This window comes from Erpetoichthys calabaricus, chromosome 17, assembly GCF_900747795.2.
Source record: "Erpetoichthys calabaricus chromosome 17, fErpCal1.3, whole genome shotgun sequence".
Taxonomy (NCBI): Eukaryota; Metazoa; Chordata; class Cladistia; order Polypteriformes; family Polypteridae; genus Erpetoichthys; species Erpetoichthys calabaricus.
Genome location: NC_041410.2, coordinates 19,825,700 through 19,831,533, shown reverse-complemented (window position 1 = coordinate 19,831,533; position 5,834 = coordinate 19,825,700).

Below are 5,834 nucleotides of genomic sequence, written 5' to 3'. Positions count from 1 at the left end.
ACTCGGTGTAAACCTAAGCGCGCACACGGAGTGAGAAGGCGCGCCTGGTGACTGCGCAACAGTTAACTGGTAGAAACAAAATTTAGTGAAAACGAGTGCAGCAGGCGATTCACATAGGAAATAATACGTGAGCCGACTGGTGAAGCAACTTTAAAATACTATTATTTTCTAGTAGTGCGCCTGTCACAGAATATTGGTGGTATCTTTCAGATTAGACAAGACAAATCAAGGATATGTGATTTTTATAATGCCTGCTCTATCTATCTATCTATCTATCTATCTATCTATCTATCTATCTATCTATCTATCTATCTATCTATCTATCTGTCTGTCTGTCTTTGAAGCAATTTTTACATTTTTATTTTTAATTTTTGTTTTTTCTGATATAAATAGTTATATTAAGGTTCTTAAATTTCTTAGGCCTCCTCTGGATAAGAAAGATGAATTCCATCAAGACAAACATAATAAACATCAAGCCTATAAAACACATGCATATCAGGATAAACTTACTGTTGCATGGATTAACTATTATTGAAATTCAAGGTTACATTCCCTACTCTTCTTTATCTGCACTAGAGACATCAGGTTAATGAGATCAAATATTTGTTTTTTATCAGTGAATTGCAGGCAAGAGTGGTAAGGCCACAAAAAGTGAGGCACTTGGTAGGTAATAAATAAGCATGTGATCATAAAGGATAAACTAGGTGTGCAGTAATAACAGTGCAACATTTGTGTAAAATGTCCAGTAGTGAAAAATTATCTAATTGACATTCAACATTTGGCATTGTCTTTGTGTAAAATTTTCCTGATACAATTTTATAATACAGATGATCATTGTAGTTCTGAAGTCAGAACAAACCCATTCAAGTTCCTGGAATCAATTTTCACAGGAGTCCCAGGTTAAGAGTATACCATTTGTTGTACCCACCCCTTCCCTATAGCAATATAAATTCCAGCAAGGCACTGTGGAGAACCAGCCCGGACACAAACAGGCAGACACCATAAGTCTAAAAACACTCACGTTTATTTACAATAAAAACTGTCCCGCACACAACACAGTGCCCCTGCACCAAACACCCTTCTCAAGTCCAGGCCTCTCAATGGTCCGTCTTTCCTTCACCGCTTTTACTTCTCTCCTCTGAGCTTCGTCCTCTTCATTCCGACTCCGGCTCATGACTGGAGGAAGGCGGCCCCTTTTATTTCCACCCGGATGTGCTTCAGGTTCCCCTTGATGAGCTTCCAGCGGCACTTCCTGGTGTGGCAGAAGTGCCGCATGAGCACCTGGAAGCACTCTGGGTGTCCCTGGTATGTCTTCCACCAGCACCTCCGGGTGTGGCGGAAGTGCTGACGTCCAAGGCTCCTTACTCATCCATGCGCCCCCTGGCAGTGGCCACGGGCCCCTATAAGGTTGACCTTCCATGCTCAATTCCTGTGGCCCCCATACAAACCGGGGCAGCTGCCCTCTCATGGTCCGGGGGAGGCATAGTCCCTCTCTTGGTCCTTCTAGGCGTCCCGGCTGGGCACAGCCCCCAGCTACCCGCCACAGCACCTATAAAAAGGTGGGAAATGTTTGTGTTTCCTAATATGTGTATTATAAAAATGATCGATACCCCAGGTATCAAATTAATATAAATTTTTCTGCAAGTATAGGGAAGTGCAATACAGAAAAAAGATTGTTTACAGCCAGTCATCTCATGCAATTGAAGTTCTGAAGTTCTCTGGAATGATGCCTCCCACCATATTTCTGTGGTTTATGGGTACTTCAGTATTTGCTCAATGGTGTATATATGATCTGAAGAATGTATAAAGATTTCCTCTAAGTTTACAGAAGAAAAGGAAGCTAGTACAGGGCAGCCAGTGAAGGGATTAAGGAATAATGCTATTAAATTGAAGGAAGGTGGAGATTATTGTTAATATTTTCCATTCAGATATTTTACCAATAGGTGCCATTTTTGTTACGTTATTAAGTTCAGAATGACGCTGAGGTGTAGCTGTTAAAGCACTGGCACCCAACCAGAAAATGGAGATAAGCAATTTTACTGTATACTTATAAGTTACCGTGTGTAATAGTATCAATCTGTGGAGTGTGAGGATTCAGAATAAGACTAATATACCTAATAAAATTAATGATAATTTAAATATGGCAGCTTTTGAAGTGAACTCCTGCTCTTCACACATACATAGTTTTATTTAGACACTGTCTGAACACTGGAAGGTCAGATGGATTCAGGTCAGGTCAGGTTAAGAAGCATGCACTGGTACAGCGTGTTGCCGCACCCACCACACGATGAAACAGCTCGGGATTCTGGTTGGCATCTCCCCAGGCAGACACGTGGTCCAGTCCCACCCTCTGGAAATTACCGTCTATCTGCTGTAGCCAAGTGTTATGTGGGCATCCCCTTGACCTGGTCCACTCACTTTTGTCCTCAACAATGAGGATTCTGCAAGCCGGCTCACCCTTGGGGAATTGCAACACATGGCCGTAGTGCCATAACTGATGCTCCTTCACAATGCAAGTAATGTGCCTCCTTTGGGACTCCATGAGCAACTGCTCATTCGACACAAGGACAAATCAGCAGTACCCAAGGATTCTCTGAAGAGACACAGTACCGAAGGAATCCAGTCTTTGTCTCAGGTCACTGGATGGTGTCCATGTCTCTCAACCATATAGCAAGACAGGAAGCACCAGGACTCTAAAGACTTGCATCTTCTTCCTTTTGCATTGATATTGGGATCACCACACACCCCTTTCCAGTGACCTCATGACCCCCCATGCTCTCCCAATCCATCTACTGACTTCATAAGAAGAGTCACCAGACACATGACATGGATTGCTTTCATCAAATTTGAAATCCAGATGTCAGCTCACATGACTTCATTCATCTAAACCCCTTTTAAGGAATAATGTAACATTCTAAAAGAGATGGACCACTTTTATTTATGTGATGGTACTAAAATAGAAAGAATAATGATATTTGAAATATAAATGTTGCACTTGCTAATCTGAATTTTGAGAAATAGAATAAGGAAAGAGGATTTAGACCATGGATATGTTCTTAAACATACCACACACCATAGAAGGTTCTTTTTTAAAAACAGTGGCCTTTTTAGAACTCTATTTTTTAATCCATTTAGTAGACTCTGTACAATGTCACTGTTCCCACTGCTGCAGACAACTGGAATGTTCCTTTAGTTCATCCTTTTCTAAAGTAAAAATTAGAAAGGGAAAATGTCAACAGTTCAAAACCCAGAAATGGATAATGTTTGAAGGAAGTGGAGAGAAACCCAAAATGTTACAATATTTTCCAATTCCAGTGTAAGATCAAAAATGGAACAAGATGTAATGCTGGGCACCTCCAAGGTAACCCCATTTAATAATGAAAAATAATGTTCAATAATTGAACAAAAGAAACAAGTATTTGGACCTCAGATGTCCGGGGTGGGAGTTTTGCTCAAACTATGGAAGACCTAAACAGTGTCTGATTTAAAGAAAACATGCCAGAGAGCTGAGCAAAATGAATGGCATTAGAAATAATATAGTACCTCTCCCCAAAGTTGATCCTATTAAATTCCATTTTAAGCAAATTAAATTCTTTCACCTGGATAGATTTACCTGATCTATGTAGAATTGCTCAACTGAAACCCTCCACTTGTGTCCTTGACCCAATACCAACAAGCTTTTTCAAAGAAGTATCCGATGTGCTAATTGATAGTGTGCTTGACGTAGTAAACTCATCATTAGATACAGGGGTCTTCCCAGACTGGCTTAAGGATTCTGTTGTTAAAAGCCTACTCAAGAAAAATAATCTTGAATCCTCTGTTCTTAACAATTTTAGACCTATTTCTAACCTGCCTTACTTAAGTAAAATTCTAGAAAAGGCAGTCATTACGCAGCTGAATGATCGCGTGAATAAACATGCTATTCTTGACAAGTTTCAGTCAGGTTTTAGAACAAATCACAATATAGAAACTGCATTGGTTAAAGTAATAAATGACTTGTGGGTAAATGCAGACAGAGGCCATATATCTGTTCTCATCCTCTTAGATCTGAGTGCAGCATTTGATACTAATGATCACAATATTCTTATAAATCAACTTAGTCAGTGGGTGGGCCTCTCTGGTAATGTCATAAATTGGTCTGAATCTTACTTAACAGATAGAAAATTCTTTGTTAGTTGTGGTAATTATACTTCGAAGACACATGATATTCTATATGGTATTCCTCAAAGATCTATCCTGGATCCACTTCTCTTTTCGATCTACATGTTTCCATTAGGTCAGAATATCCATCCATCCATCCATTTTCCAACCCGCTGAATCCGAACACAGGGTCACGGGGGTCTGCTGGAGCCAATCCCAGCCAACACAGGGCACAAGGCAGGAACCAATCCCGGGCAGGGTGCCAACCCACCGCAGGACTAGGTCAGAATATCTCAAGGCATAATGTGAGCTACCACAGCTATGCTGATGACACACAACTGTACATATCAATAGCGCTTGATGACCTTGATTCTTTTGGTTCACTGACCCAATGTCTTACTTGTGTTTCTGAACAGATGAGTAGTAATTTTCTCAAACTAAATAAGGAGAAAACAGAAATCTTAGTTATTGGCAAAAATAGATATAGTGAGGGTATTAGAAATAAACTTGATTCTTTAGGCTTAAAAGTCAAGATGGAGGTAAAGAAGTTAGGGGTAATTATTGACTTTGACCTAAATTTTAAATCACATATTATTCAGATTACCAGGACAGCATTTTTTCACTTAAGGAATATGGCAAAAGTTAGATCCCTTATAACTTTGCAAGATGCTGAAAAATTAGTTCACACTTTTAGTCGACTAGAATATTACTGTAAAGTACCCAAAAAATACATCAATCGGTTGTAACTAGTGCAGAATGCAGCTGCCAGTATCTTAACTAGGAAAAGAAAATCTGAGCACATCTCTCCAGTTTGGATGTCATTACATTACATTGCCATTCAGAATTGACTTTAAAATACTGCTAATTGTTTAGAAAGCCTTAAATAATCTTGCTCCATCCTATATTTCGGAATGCCCGTCACCTTATACTCCATATCATAACCTTAGATCTTCAAATTAGTGTCTGCTTATAATTCCAAGAACTAAACTTAAAAGAAGTGGTGAGGTGGCCTTCAGCTGTTATGCACCTAAAATCTGGGATAGTTTAAAGATAGAAATTTGACAGGCTAATACGGTGGAGCACTTTAAAATACTGCTAAAAACCCATTATTTTAACATGGCTTTCTCATAGCTACATTTTAGTGTATCCCTGTTAAGCTGTATATGCATTTAATTATCATTTTCATCAAGGCTTCGCAGTCTGTACTATCCCTACTCTTTTTTTTTTTCACCTGATCAGGGCACCATACAGTCCCTACATTGATAGATTGAAGGCAATACGCCAGATATGCACATGACCATCATCATCAAATTCTTTCACATGAAGCCTGAAAACAATGAGGACTGATTTAGATGATTTATGTTAGGTAGAATGTCCAGTGGGGGCTGGGTGGTCTCTTCACCTTGGAACCCCTGCAGATTTTGTTTTTCTCTCCTGCCCATCTGGAGTTTTTTTTTGTTTGTTTTTTCTGTCCTCCGGGCCATATGACCTATTCTTTGTTACTTAGTATTGCCTTGTGTTATTTTTGTTTCATATAAACTTTTCTTTCTTCATTTTGTAAAGCACTTTGAGCTGCACCATTTGTACAAAAATGTGCCATATATGCAAATAAATGTTGTTGTTGTTGATGTTGTTGTTTTACTGTTTAAGAGGTACTTCTGATGATAGGTTCCATCTCTTATAGATGCAAATTC